At 50.8% G+C, this 14867-nt stretch overlaps 1 long non-coding RNA gene across 1 annotated transcript in view; it reads left to right on the forward strand.

Annotated features, from left to right (window-relative positions):
- Nucleotides 1–3098: 3098 nt before the first annotated feature.
- The window catches only part of LOC147090053 (uncharacterized), a 45339-nt gene continuing 33570 nt past the window's right edge, over nt 3099–14867 (forward strand). Inside the window, exons 1-2 of the long non-coding RNA XR_015075315.1 lie at nt 3099–3307; nt 11331–11412. This is a non-coding gene — a long non-coding RNA (uncharacterized LOC147090053). The remainder of the gene's footprint in view (nt 3308–11330; nt 11413–14867) is intronic.

Genomic DNA, 14867 nt, shown 5'->3' on the forward strand with positions numbered 1-14867 from the left:
CTGCTGAGTTTTGCAGCATTGTCTGTGGTGATTTTAGACCCTTTAACACCATTGTTCACTGTGGCCATGGAGAGGCCTGCCTGGCCTGCTGAGTTTTGCAGCATTGTCTGTGGTGATTTTAGACCCTTTAACGGCCCAGTAATTCCGTTCCAAACGCGTGAGTACGGTCGGGGTACTCACGCGTCTGGCCGGAGGAAATGCCGGTTTTCAGCATGCACAGTGCATGCGGAGAAAACCGGCATTTCCTGTCCTCTGAACGAAGGGGTTCAGAGGCACAGCGCGTGCGACTGCACAGGCAGTGCGTGCGCAGTGAACTTCGTCGATTTCATTCATGGATTCAGTGAGGTTAAGTCGTTACAACTTACACATGAAAAAAGCATGTGTAAAGTTGCTCCAAGGCTGCGGAGGAAGATATATTTTATCGTGGAGCTTCTGAAAGGCAATATTTTTGTTTGGGAAAGGGAGGAAAGTTATTTTAAGAAATGATGAGGTAAGTTTTAAAGTTTAATTTTCTTTTTAAATGGGTTTTCATTACTGTAGGTAGAAGGAGCAATTGTGTCTGTGTGAATTGAATTTGCTGTGTTTATTAAATGTGAAAATGACTGTTCTCAAATGAGTAATGTAACATTTCCAACATTTTTAAGAAAGAAACTTTTCATCAGTAATATATTGTTTTAAGTAACTATGTATGTATGTCCGTATATATTCCTTTACGTATATATGTATATATTCCTTTACTTATGTGTATGAATGTATGTATTTAATTATGATTTTCCAATAAGTTACTTTCTCTGAACGTCATAATTAAATACATACATTCATACACATAAGTAAAGGAATATATACAGACATACATACATAATTACTTAAAAGAATATATTACTGATGAAAAATTTCTTTCTTAAAAATGTTGGAGTCATTTTTACATTTAATAAACACAGCAAATTCAATTCACATAGCCACAATTGCTCCTTCTACCTACAGTACTGAAAACCCGTTTTAAAAAACAAAAATAAATTTTAAAACTTACCTCAGCATTTCTTAAAATAACTTTCCTCCCTTTCCCAAACAAAAATATTGCCTTTCAGAAGCTCCACGATAAAATATATCTTCCTCCGCAGCCTCTGGAGCAACTGTACTCATGCTTTTTTCATGTGTAAGTTGTAAGGACTTAACCTCACTGAAAGCATGAATGAAACCGGCGAATTTTACTGCGCACGCGCTGCCTCTGTGTAGTCGCACGCGTTCTGCCTCTGAACCCCTTCGTTCAGAGGACAGGAAATGCCGGTTTTCCCCGCATGCGCTGTGCATGCTGAAAACCGGCATTTCCTCCGGCCAGACGCGTGAGTACCCCGACCGTACTCACGCGTTTGGAACGGAATTACTGGGCCAACATTTTACATGTCAATAAAATGAAAAATTTAACAGTTGCACGATTTGCCCCCTCGCATCTGCGACTGAGGGTCCAAGGAGGTGCATTGCGCAAGACGCCATCGTCGTACATATCCTCACACTGTTCCCTTTCTGTATGAAGTGGTGGAAGGATTTCTGGCCACGTTAACGCTCCTTCCGTGACCATAACCATCTTCATACCAGCCATTAGGGTGTTTAGTCCTATGGCGTGAGGGTTTTACGGGCTCCCACAACCCATCTGAGGGGGGGGGCCACCCACACCCGCGGACGCAAGTATCCCGCTGGATGTCGACCCAGAATTTATAGTTGGAGCTCCGACTCCACTTGCCGGGACTGTCTGGAGTGGGGTTCGAAAACCTACTCCTTCTGGCCCAGCGGCGGGGATGCTTACCGCTACGTAAAAGGCCCACTCCGCGCAAAAGGTAACACCCATACGTTTCCTGCGCCTTTTCCCTCCCCGTGACTGGAGCCCTGTGCTGCCACTTGAAAGACCAAGCTATCATCTGTCGTTTTTGCGGCGCCTTGGACTTCTCATTACCAATGATGAGCAGGCGCTGCGCCTCCACCTCGTTGAGGAGATTGCTGAGGTCATCATCAGTTCAATTGTGAGTTCTTTTAATGCCGTGAATTGTGCTCATTCCAGCCATTTCACGTTGCTAATCGGAGTGGGTCTTTGGCGTAGCGGTAGGATCCCCGCCGCTGGGCCAGACGGGGTAGGGTTTCGAACCCCGCTCCAGACAGTCCCGGCAAGTGGAGTCGGAGCTCCGGCTCTAAATTCTGGGTTGACATCTAGTGGGATATTTGCGTCCGTGGTTGTGGGTGGCCCCCCCTCCTTGTATAGCTTGTGGGAGCCCGTAAAACCCTCCCGCCATAGGACTAAACACCCTAATGGCTGGTTCAAAGATGGTTACGGTCACGGAATGAGCGTTAATCACAACCAGAAATCCTTCCACCACTTCATACAGTTCCTCAAAGGGAACAGTGTGAAGACACGTATGACGACGACGTTGCTAAATAAATAAATGGAATGAAAAAAATTATTTCAGGGCTCTTAAAAGTCTTTAAATTGCTTTAATTCTGTTTAAAACTACTTCAGATTCTTCAAAATAATGTAAACGTTTTTAAAAGTTTATAAAAGTTACCAAAAGCTTCATAAAAATACCAAAAACCTATTTGAAATGCTGCTCTGCATGTAAAAATGCTTTGCACCTTGTGAGAAAGATTGGGGGCATGTCCTAATACACTGAGACCTCAAGGGGCGTGTCCTATTACACTGAGACCTCAAGGGGCGTGTCCTATTAAACTCAGACCTCAAGAGGCGTGTCTCACTTGCACAGCGCGCTCCAGGCTTCGCGCTGGCTGCACGCCTGGGCGGCGTGACGTCAGACGCTGCCAGGGATTCTTCTCTTTCAAACAGGAATTCCAGGCGTCCCTGGAGGTGAACGGCAGGCGCGTCGGGTAAGTGCAGATCGGAATTTCTGCCCCAACACCATTGTTCACTGTGGCCCCGCCCCTCAGCCGCCGCAGTGGGCGGGGCTATGACGTCACCGCGGGCGGCGGCGCGTGCACGGCGGTTCGGGGGGCGGGGTCAGATCAGGAGGCACGTGACCCCGGAGCCGGCCGCGGCCTTTCAACGCAGTGCGCGGGACCCCGAGGCGTTCCGGGCGGTGATTGGTGGGCGCGGCTGTCAATCCGCGAGTCGCAGCCAACGGAAGAGCCGGACTCAGCGAGGGACTTTAATTAGCTGCGTATGTGGCCGCAGTGCGCATGCTCGGTGGTGCTGCCAGTGCCCGGATGAGGCTCCGGTTTGAGGAAGGAGGTAAAATGGAGGCGGGACTGAGGATGGAGCCGGAGCGAGAGAGGGCGGGCAGATGGATGGACAGACATGGTGCGGGTGAGTGTGGGGAACCGGGAATCTCCGACATTTACAGCAGCGCCGGCCTTTGCCAGGCAGTCCCGGGGAACCGGGGGTAACTTGGGGCGGAGGGGCCTGGGGGGGGCGTTTGAGGCGGAGGGGCCTGGGGGCGGTATGTTTGGGGCGGAGGGGCCTGGGGGCGGTATGTTTGGGGCGGAGGGGCCTGGGGGCGGTATGTTTGGGGCGGGGGGGGGCGTTTGAGGCGGAGGGGCCTGGGGGCGGTATGTTTGGGGCGGAGGGGCTTGGGGGGGGGGGGTGTGGTGTATGTGCCTTTAAGAGCAATTATGGTGTATGTGCCTTTCAGAGCCCCAGGTGTGCGTAATGCCGGTAATTGCCACTTGGGCTATATAAGCCTGTGTATTGTGTATATCCTTTAGAAACCCCCCCCAGACTTGCTTCGTAAATACCTATGAACCAACTCCTGTCTTCAGTGTCTTTATCTACACACGGACACGACAGTGGCGACGAAGTGGAAACGGACTTACCTGCAATTCGGCAACACCTCAAGGACATCGATTCCTCCAGCGTCCAGAAGACTCAAGGAAGTAAGAGAAACTGTGGTTTCACCAGCTGGCCAAGCTGGTGACAGGTACTGCGCTAATCTTTCCTGGGCGTCAGGCTGAAGCTCCAGCGGCGGGCTCTACAGCTGAGACAGGCAGCGAAATCGGAGGCAAGCAATAACGGACTGGGAGGGTGCACTCGAGAGACGGCCGGCACGGCAAGCAGGTCAGCGTTTAGACCTCCGTCGGGAACGAGTCTCCAACAGTGAATAAACGGAAACCACAGTAAAACAGCGTTGTTATCGGTAGCAGCGGCGGGAAAGCGCGGGAAGCGCCATATTGTTGCTACAGAGAGGGGAAAAAAAGCGCGGGAAGCGCCATATCTTTTCTGAAATGCCTAAATCTGGTAATATTGAGGCTTTTGATGGTGAAATAGAAGATTGGACCACATACGTGGAAAGAGTAGAGGTTTATTGCAATGCAAATGGGATTACATGAAAAAAAAGCTTCAGTACTTCTGAACTTAATGGGCGCGAAGACATACGGGCTGTTACGAAATTTAATCACTCCAGCCAAACCAAAGGACAAGACTTTTAAAGAAATTGTTGATACCCTGCAGGAGCATTTAAACCCAACACCGCCGCTGATAGCGGAACGATTCAAGTTCTTCAAGAGAAATCAACACAAGAATGAAAGTAACGCTGATTACCTAAACGAATTAAGAAAGCTATCAAAGTACTGCCAATTCGGAGCAGGACTATCGGATTATCTTCGAGACAAATTTGTTTGCGGTCTCTTAAGTGAAGGAACACAAAAAAGACTGCTTTCTGAAAAAGATTTAACATTGGACAAAGCTTTCAGTATGGCTGTATCATACGAAGCAGCAGCAAAAGGAGCTGCAGAGATACAACAAGAGACACAGGACTTCGGCACCCATAAAATGACACAGGAGTTCGGAAGATGTTATCGCTGCGGCAGATCCACCCATAACCAGAGGGACTGCTGGTTCAAGGGCAAAGCATGCAGGCAATGTGGTAAGATTGGACACATTGCACGGGTATGCCAATCTGGACAAAATAAATCCACTGACAGAAAACAAAAAATCAATAAAGAAAAGTACAGGAAGGTACAAATGATGACGGACAATAGCTCCGAAGACCAGAATAGCGATAGCGACTCCGGAAACAAGAGACTAAGCTGTCTCAAATTACATAATGTACTTGCCAAAGAGGATTACCAAACCATTTGGGTTACCCTCACAATAGCAGGGTCCCCAGTTAAAATGGAGCTAGATACAGGATCAGCTCTAACCGTAATAAATCGACGAGATTACGAGAGGCTATTTTCGCATATACCTCTAAAAGACACATCCATTATCTTAAAAACATATACGGGGCAGAAAGTCTACCCCAAAGGAAAAATAAATGTGCCTGTGGTATACAACGGCAAAGAAATACAAAAGTTGTATTTATACATTCTACAAGATGGTGGTCCACCGTTGTTGGGACGTGAATGGATAAGGAAGATACGTTTAGACTGGCACTCCATTCAGGCACTGACGGTGACCAGTAAGGAAAAAAAACAATGATGACATCATACCTGAACGATTAAAAGACATCTTGGCCAACACCAAAGAAGTGTTTCAAGAGAAACTAGGAACCTTGAAAGGCATCACCGCCTCAATAAAAGTGGAAGATACAGCAATTCCAAAAAATTTTAAGGCAAGACCGGTGCCATCCGCAATACGTCCGGCAGTCGAGGCAGAGCTGAAGAATTTGGAAAAGGCAGGCATATTATCCAAAATAGATTGGAGCGAATGGGCAACACCCATCGTTCCAGTCATGGAAAAAAACATTGAAAAATAACTGAGGAACAGAAAAAAATTCGCATCTGTGGGGACTTTAAGGTGACTGTAAACCCGGTCCTTCACACGGTACAGTATCCTCTTCTGAGGATAGAAGATATTTTCGCCTCACTATCCGGAGGGAAACGTTTCACAAAAATTGACTTGGCACAAGCATATCTACAGATGGAGGTTGAGGAGACCTCTAAAAAGTATCTCACAATAAACACACACAAAGGCCTGTACCAGTACAATTGACTGGTTTTTGGAATAGCATCAGCTCCAGCTATCTGGCAAAGAGCTATGGAGCAAGTCCTGCAAGGGATTCCGGGGACTCAATGCTACCTAGACGACATCCTTATAACAGGAGAAAACGACAACGAGCACCTTGCCAATTTGGAGCAGGTGCTCACTAGGCTGAAAGAACGAGGCCTACGAGCAAATCGCCCCAAGTGTGAATTTTTCCAAAATCAGATATCATATTGTGGCCACATAACTAATAAGGAAGGGTTGCATAAGTCACCTGAAAAAATTGAAGCAGTTATAAAAGCCCCAGCACCTGAAAATGTTTCACAATTAAGGTCATTCCTGGGATTAATAAATTACTATCATAAATTTTTACCGAACTTATCAACTATTCTACACCCTCTTAATGATCTTCTACACACAGGAGTGATTTGGAAATGGAACGAAGACTGTAAACGTGCCTTCCATAAATGTAAAGACTTAATCACATCCGAGAAAATTTTGGCTCATTACAACCCATCACTACCAATCAGACTGGCGTGCGATGCATCACCTTACGGCATAGGAGCGGTATTGTCCATAGATTCCCTGATGGCTCGGAACGGCCGATAGCTTTTGTGTCACGCTCATTGAACTCAGCTGAGCGTAACTATGCCCAGATAGACAGGGAAGCACTCAGCCTGGTATGGGGAGTGAAGAAATTCAACCATTACCTACACGGACAAAAATTTACCTTGCTGACTGACCATCAACCCCTCATCTCCATATTCAACCCTGAAAAAGGCGTCCCCATTATGACGGCACAAAGACTACAGAGATGGTCCCTTTTTCTAGGGCCACACCAATACAACATTGAATACAAAGGGTCAAAACAGCATGGGAATGCTGACGGTTTATCACACCTACCATTGCCAACGATAGAAGAGGCACCTACAGTAGACCCAGTAGAGATATTCCACTCTACCATAGTGGAATGTCTACGGTGACAAATTCTGCCATTGAAAGGGAGACAAGAAATGACCCTACTCTCTCACGGGTCTACGATTTAACGGTGAAGGGATGGCCAGCACATGGCGAACCACTGTTGCCAGCATTCTCGCAAAGAAGAGAACAGCTGTCAGTGTGCCGAGGAACCTTGATGTGTGGATCCAGAGTGATGATTCCACCCAAACTCCAGGATAAAATACTAAAGGAGCTTCACGAGGGGCATCTGGGTGGAATGAAAATGAAGAACCTAGCTAGGGCGTTTGTATGGTGGCCAGGTATCGATGGAGACATCGAAGACATGACCAAGAGCTGCCTAGGATGCCAGAAGGTCCAAAATGCTCCGCCACAGGCCCCTCTACATCCATGGGAGTGGCCCTCATCTCCCTGGCAAAGGGTGCACATCGACTTTGCTGGTCCATTTATGGACTCAATGTTCTTAATCGCAGTGGATGCACACTCCAAGTGGCCGGAGGTAATAAAGATGTCCTCCACCACCACGGAAAAAACCATCACAGTATTAAGGACCATATTTGCCAGGAATGGGCTGCCGGAGCAGATATGTTCTGATAATGGACCGCAATTTGTGTCTGAAGAATTCAGAAAGTTCTTAAAGAACAATGGGGTAAAGCACTACACATCCGCCCCATACCATCCCGCCACCAATGGATTGGCTGAAAGGTTTGTCCAGACCTTTAAGAAGGCCATAAAGGCCATGGGTAATGAAGACATAAAACTTCAGCACAAGGTGGATAACTTCTTATTTGCATATAGGAATGCAACGCATATGGTTACTAACCAAACTCCCGCCATGATGTTCTACAATAGAAACCTAAGATGCCGGCTGGATTTGGTCAAGCCCAACATCCGAAGGGACGTGGAGAACCGGCAGTTTCAGGGCATGAATGAAAGGCCAACTAGGGCCTTCCAGATAGGCCAACCGGTTTTGGCCCGGGACTACCGTACCAAGAAATGGCAGCCTGGAACTATCTGCACACGATTAGGACCACTGATGTATACTGTGGACATCGGAGACAGCATAATAAGGCGCCATGCTGACCAAATCATCAAGTCATCCGAAAAGGGACAACCTACACCACCGCTCTATACATCTAACGATGAAGTAGAGATACCCATATCTACCTCCGATCCGGTGATACTGGAGCCCGATGAACCCGACACTGGCCTTGAAGCCGAATCAGCCTTGCCAGAAGAACCTACTGCACCACCAGAAACTACTACACCCCCGAGGCGTTATCCGGACCGAGTCAGGAAGCCGCCTGAGAGACTAACTTATAATTAATTAATACAGCAATGTATATTATTTTGCATATAACATGTAATTAATAATTACTTAAAATATGATGTACTAGTTAGCTAGAAGGGGAGCAATTATGGTGTATGTGCCTTTCAGAGCCCCAGGTGTGCGTAATGCCGGTAATTGCCACTTGGGCTATATAAGCCTGTGTATTGTGTATATCCTTTAGAAACCCCCCCCCCCCCCCCCCCCCCCCCCCCCCCCCCCCCACAGACTTGCTTAGTAAATACCTATGAACCAACTCCTGTCTTCAGTGTCTTTATCTACACATGGACACGCCAGGGGGGGGTGGGTGTTTGGGGCGGAGGGGCCTGGGGGCGGTATGTTTGGGGCGGGGGGGGGGGTGTTTGAGGCGGAGGAGCTTGGGGCGGGGGGGGGGCGTTTGGGGCGGGCGTTTGGGGCGGAGGGGCCTGGGGGGGGGGGGCGTTTGGGGCGGAGGGGCCTGGGGGGGGCCTGGGGGGGGGGGGCGTTTGGGGCGGAGGGGCCTGGGGGGGGGGCGCGGAGGGGCCTGGGGGGGTGCCTGGGCGTTTGGGGCGGAAGGGCCTGGGGGGCGGGCGTTTGGGGCGGGGGAGGGCGGAGGGGCTGGGGGGCTGTGGAGGGGGCGGAGGGGCTGTGTTTGGGGCGGGGGGAGCGGAGGGGCCTGGGGGTGAGGGGCGGAGGGGCCTGGGGGGGGTGTTTGGGGCGAGGGGCGGGGGGCGAGCCCGGGGTGGGGGTGTGGAGGGGGCAAGCCGGGGGGGCGTTTGGGGCGGAGTGGCGGGCCGGGGAGGGCGGTGTTTGGGTCGGAGGGGGTGGTGTTTGAGTCGAAGGGGCGGGCCGGGGGGGGGAAGTTTGGGTCGAGGGGGCGGGCCGGGGTGGGGGGATGCTTGGGTCGAGGGGGCGGGTCGGGAGGCGGTGGTTGGGTCGAGGGGGCGGGCTGGGGGGGGGCGGAGTTTGGGTCGAAGGGGCGGGGTGGTGTTTGGGTCGAAGGGGGGTGTTTGGGTCGAAGGGGGGTGGGGAGTGGGTCGAAGGGGTGGGCGGGGGGAGTGTGGGTCGAAGGTGCGGGGGGGGGGATGTTTGGGTCGAGGGGGCAGGCCGGTGGGGGGGGGGATGCTTGGGTCGAGGGGGCGGGCCGGTGGGGGGGGGGGGGATGCTTGGGTCGAGGGGGCGGGCCGGTGGGGGGGGGATGCTTGGGTCGAGGGGGCGGGCCGGTGGGGGGGGGATGCTTGGGTCGAGGGGGCGGGCCGGTGGGGGGGGGGATGCTTGGGTCGAGGGGGCGGGCCGGGGGGTGGTGGTTGGGTCGAGGGGGCGGGCTGGGGGGGGCGGATTTTGGGTCGAGGGGGCGGGCTGGGGGGGGCGGATTTTGGGTCGAGGGGGCGGGCCGGGGGGGGGCGGAGTTTGGGTCGAAGGGGCGGGGGGGTGTTTGGGTCGAAGGGGGGGGGTGTTTGGGTCGAAGGGGTGGGCGGGGGGAGTTTGGGTCGAAGGTGCGGGTGGGGGGGATGTTTGGGTCGAAGGGGCGGGGGGGGGTGTTTGGGTCGAAGAATACAAGAGCTGGGAGGTGATGTGTGAACTGTATAAAACACTAGTTAGGCCTCGGCTAGAATACTGTGTGCTGGTCTGGTCAACACATTACAGGAAGGATGTGATTGCACTAGAGGGGGTACAGAGGAGATTTACGGGGATTTTGCCTGGGCTGGGGAATTTTTGCGATGTGGAACGATTGGATAGGCTGGGTTGTTCTGGAACAGAGAAGGCCAAGCGGGAGACTCGATTGAAGTGTATCAATTTATTAGGGGCGTAGATTGAGTGGATAGGAAAGACCTATTTCCCCTTCGTGGAGAGGTCAATAGCCAGGGGGCATAGATTTAAAGCAGATGGTCAAAGGATTAGAGGGGTTTTGAGGCGAAGTTTTTTACACCCAGAGGGTGGTGGAGGTCTGGAACTCACTGCCTGAAAGGTGTGGTCGAGGCAGAGAGAACCTCATCACGTTTAAAAACTGCTTGAAGTGCCGTAAGCTACACGGCTACGGACCAAGTGCGGGAAAGTGGGATTAGAGTGGATCGATCTTTGTCAGCCGACTCGGACAAGATGGGCCGAATGTCCCCCTCCTGTGCTGTAAATTTCTATGATTGTGTAACCCGGGGGAGGATGGGCCCAGTGAGATCAGACGGTGTGTAACACAGGGAGGATGGGCCCAGTGAGATCAGACAGTGTGTAACCCAGGGAGGATGGACCCAGTGAGATCAGACAGTGTGTAACCCGGGGAGGATGGGCCCAGTGAGATCAGACAGTGTGTAACCCGGGGAGGATGGGCCCAGTGAGATCAGACAGTGTGTAACCTGGGGAGGATGGACCCAGTGAGATCAGACAGTGTGTAACCCGGGGAGGATGGGCCCAGTGAGATCAGACAGTGTGTAACCCGGGGAGGATGGGCCAGTGAGATCAGACAGTGTGTAACCCGGGGAGGATGGGCTCAGTGAGATCAGACAGTGTGTAACCCGGGGAGGATGGGCCAGTGAGATCAGACAGTGTGTAACCCGGGGAGGATGGGCCCAGTGAGATCAGACAGTGTGTAACCCGGGGTGGATGGACCCAGTGAGATCAGACAGTGTGTAACCCGGGGAGGATGGGCCCAGTGAGATCAGACAGTGTGTAACCCGGGGAGGATGGGCCCAGTGAGATCAGACAGTGTGTAACCCGGGGAGGATGGGCCCAGTGAGATCAGACAGTGTGTAACCCGGGGAGGATGGGCCCAGTGAGATCAGACAGTGTGTAACCCGGGGAGGATGGGCCCAGTGAGATCAGACAGTGTGTAACCCGGGGAGGATGGGCCCAGTGAGATCAGACAGTGAGTAACCCGGGGAGGATGGGCCCAGTGAGATCAGACAGTGTGTTACCTGGGAAAGATGGCCCCAGCTTCGGTTTGCTTAAAGCACAGGGAAATTGTACATTTCTATCCAGAACCTTGGTGATTTGCTGGAAGCCCAGGCGGGGCGTGGCGGGGATCTGAGACAAGGGACAACATCAGACCGAAGTACTCAGACCCAAACTTTTATTTTTATGAAGCAAAAGAAATGTCTATATTACATGACTTCACACTATTGATTTTGTTATTTTCTGTCCTGCCATAATTAGATTTCCCGGTGAAAGACTGAGTGATTGAGAAAGGTCCACAGCTGAGAGTAAACTGGGATTGCAGACTGAGGAACGACAGCAGGTGAACCAACACAGGATTGTGGGAGCACCCACCGGAGAGAACTCTTCCGATTCAAAGAGCTTCCAGAGATCGACTGGGGGGGAAAAAGGTCAGAGAGAGTCCCATTGACTCAGATACACACTGGTCCTGGAGATGGACTGGGGAGAAATGTCAATGTGACTCTCTCTGACCATGTACAGACTTAGTGAACATAGCCTGGCGATTGAAAAAGGTAGACGCAGGCAGACCCGGCTACCAAGAGAGGACAGGATATGCTCTCGCTGCAGTCAGGGAGTGGTGGAGACAGATGCACTTCCTCACAGCTTCTGGAAAATATCAGGGCAAAAGGAGAATTTCTACCCAAAATTCACAAAAATATGCCCGGAATTCAGAAATTTGAATGACGACCAAAAACTCCCATACCTACAAGGGGAGGAGAGAAATTGTGTAACCTTAGCGGCACACTATGTTACAGCTTGCCATAAACAGAGGGACAACCACTAAATATAAGAAAGGAGGTATATACAAATTATATATGAATGTATATTTATACACTCGGATATATCTGTTTATACACTGTATGGATAGATCTGTATTTTTGTGTTCAACCATGAATGTTTTTCGATGCTTTGGCAACATAAGATGTACCTTGTCATGCCAATAAAGCAAATTGAATTGAATTGAGTCCCATTGACTCAGATACACACTGGTCCTGGAGATGGACTGGGGAGAAAGGTCAGAGAGAGTCCCATTGACTCAGATACACACTGGTCCTGGAGATGGACTGGGGAGAAAGGTCAGAGAGAGTCCCATTGACTCAGATACACACTGGTCCTGGAGATGGATTGGGGAGAAAGGTCAGAGAGAGTCCCATTGACTCAGATACACACTGGTCCTGGAGATGGACTGGGGAGAAAGGTCAGAGAGAGTCCCATTGACTCAGATACACACTGGTCCTGGAGATGGACTGGGGAGAAAGGTCAGAGAGAGTCCCATTGACTCAGATACACACTGGTCCTGGGGATGGACTGGGGAGAAAGGTCAGAGAGAGTCCCATTGACTCAGATACTCACTGGTCCTGGAGATAGACTGGGGAGAAAGGTCAGAGAGGGTCCCATTGACTCAGATACACACTGGTCCTGGAGATAGACTGGGGAGAAAGGTCAGAGAGGGTCCCATTGACTCAGATACACACTGGTCCTGGGGATGGACTGGGGAGAAAGGTCAGAGAGAGTCCCATTGACTCAGATACACACTGGTCCTGGAGATAGACTGGGGAGAAAGGTCAGAGAGAGTCCCATTGACTCAGATACACACTGGTCCTGGAGATAGACTGGGGAGAAAGGTCAGAGAGGGTCCCATTGACTCAGATACACACTGGTCCTGGGGATGGACTGGGGAGAAAGGTCAGAGAGTCCCATTGACTCAGATACACACTGGTCCTGGAGATGGACTGGGGAGAAAGGTCAGAGATTTCCATTGACTCAGATACACACTGGTCCTGGAGATGGACTGGGGATAAAGGTCAGAGAGAGTCCCATTGACTCAGATACACACTGGTCCTGGAGATGGACCGGGGAGAAAGGCCAGAGAGAGTCCCATTGACTCAGATACACACTGGTCCTGGAGATGGATTGGGGAGAAAGGTCAGAGAGAGTCCCATTGACTCAGATACACACTGGTCCTGGAGATGGACTGGGGAGAAAGGTCAGAGAGAGTCCCATTGACTCAGATACACACTGGTCCTGGAGATGGACTGGGGAGAAAGGTCAGAGAGAGTCCCATTGACTCAGATACACACTGGTCCTGGAGATGGACTGGGGAGAAAGGTCAGAGAGTCCCATTGACTCAGATACACACTGGTCCTGGAGATGGACTGGGGAGAAAGGTCGGAGAGAGTCCCATTGACTCAGATACACACTGGTCCTGGAGATGGACTGGGGAGAAAGGTCAGAGAGTCCCATTGACTCAGATACACACTGGTCCTGGAGATAGACTGGGGAGAAAGGTCAGAGAGAGTCCCATTGACTCAGATACACACTGGTCCTGGAGATGGACTGGGGAGAAAGGTCAGAGAGTCCCATTGACTCAGATACACACTGGTCCTGGAGATGGACTGGGGAGAAAGGTCGGAGAGAGTCCCATTGACTCAGATACACACTGGTCCTGGAGATGGACTGGGGAGAAAGGTCAGAGAGAGCCCATTGACTCAGATACACACTGGTCCTGGAGATGGACTGGGGAGAAAGGTCAGAGATTTCCATTGACTCAGATACACACTGGTCCTGGAGATGGACTGTGGAGAAAGGTCAGAGAGAGCCCATTGACTCAGATACACACTGGTCCTGGAGATGGACTGGGGAGAAAGGTCAGAGATTTCCATTGACTCAGATACACACTGGTCCTGGAGATGGACTGGGGAGAAAGGTCAGAGAGAGCCCATTGACTCAGATACACACTGGTCCTGGAGATGGACTGGGGAGAAAGGTCAGAGATTTCCATTGACTCAGATACACACTGGTCCTGGAGATGGACTGTGGAGAAAGGTCAGAGAGAGTCCCATTGACTCAGATACACACTGGTCCTGGAGATGGACTGTGGAGAAAGGTCAATGCGACTCTCTCTGACCATGTACAGACTTAGTGAACATAGCCTGGCGATTGAAAAAGGTAGACGCAGGCAGACCCGGCTACCAAGAGAGGACAGGATATGCTCTCGCTGCAGTCAGGGAGTGGTGGAGACAGATGCACTTCCTCACAGCTTCTGGAAAATATCAGGGCAAAAGGGAGAATTTCTACCCAAAATTCACAAAAATATGCCCGGAATTCAGAAATTTGAATGACGACCAAAAACTCCCATACCTACAAGGGGAGGAGAGAAATTGTGTAACCTTAGCGGCACACTATGTTACAGCTTGCCATAAACAGAGGGACAACCACTAAATATAAGAAAGGAGTATATACAAATTATATATGAATGTATATTTATACACTCGGATATATCTGTTTATACACTGTATGGATAGATCTGTATTTTTGTGTTCAACCATGAATGTTTTTCGATGCTTTGGCAACATAAGATGTACCTTGTCATGCCAATAAAGCGAATTGAATTGAATTGAGTCCCATTGACTCAGATACACACTGGTCCTGGAGATGGGCTGGGGAGAAAGGTCAGAGAGGGTCCCATTGACTCAGATACACACTGGTCCTGGAGATAGACTGGGGAGAAAGGTCAGAGATTTCCATTGACTCAGATACACACTGGTCCTGGAGATGGACTGGGGAGAAAGGTCAGAGATTTCCATTGACTCAGATACACACTGGTCCTGGAGATAGACTGGGGAGAAAGGTCAGAGAGGGTCCCATTGACTCAGATACACACTGGTCCTGGAGATAGACTGGGGAGAAAGGTCAGAGATTTCCATTGACTCAGATACACACTGGTCCTGGAGATAGACTGGGGAGAAAGGTCAG

Source organism: Somniosus microcephalus, unplaced genomic scaffold (assembly GCF_052327205.1).
Source record: "Somniosus microcephalus isolate GS21.2 unplaced genomic scaffold, FLI_Smic_1.0 unresolved_chr4, whole genome shotgun sequence".
NCBI classification, from domain to species: domain Eukaryota; kingdom Metazoa; phylum Chordata; class Chondrichthyes; order Squaliformes; family Somniosidae; genus Somniosus; species Somniosus microcephalus.